The sequence below is a fragment of the Trachymyrmex cornetzi genome, unplaced genomic scaffold (assembly GCF_001594075.2).
Source record: "Trachymyrmex cornetzi isolate Tcor2-1 unplaced genomic scaffold, Tcor1.1 scaffold974, whole genome shotgun sequence".
Taxonomy (NCBI): Eukaryota; Metazoa; Arthropoda; class Insecta; order Hymenoptera; family Formicidae; genus Trachymyrmex; species Trachymyrmex cornetzi.
In genome coordinates this window covers 10,185-10,858 of record NW_017300327.1, presented here as the reverse complement: position 1 = coordinate 10,858, position 674 = coordinate 10,185, and positions in this window count along the sequence as shown.

Sequence of the window (674 nt, the reverse complement as noted above, 5' to 3'; positions counted from 1 at the left end):
AAGCCGTTAAGACGTTTAGTGGCAGTTCCCACTCCCCGCGCGCCGTGCGATCGGTGGGGACGATAGGTTGTATATTCGGCAGCAGTAGGCCGGGGCCGGACGCGCTTATTCGGTTATCTTTAAACGTTAATATCTTGTTAAGTATTGCGCAAACTACAAAATGGTATAAGAATTTTCGATTCAGTTCGGTCCGTTCTACTTGCTCGTGACAGGAATCGCGATAATTTTCAAACACCAAGTATACACTGAAATGGATATCGAGGAAAATTCGTGGCCGCAATTGATCAGCCGCTATTTTGGCTGAGTCAGATACTTGAGTGTAATGAAATAGAAAGAGATAGAAATAGTTCTATCTCTTTCTATTTCATTTCAGTTACTAGGCTGGTTAAGTAAACCGACGATGGTGAAAGTGGCCCTAAAAGAATAACATAAACTCAACTGTGCGTTTGAAGCCGGTCACACTTTCCAAAAATAATAATGCAATAACACGTCCGTTCACGTCGGTAGACGATCATGCTGGATTCACACTGCATCCGATTTGCGCCGTATGACGCTCTGCAACCAATCAGAAAACAGGATTCCGATGATACGAAGCAAAATCCATCGGAATCCTGTTTTCTGATTGGTTGCAGAGCTTCGTACAACGCAAATCGGATGCAGTGTGAATCCAGCAT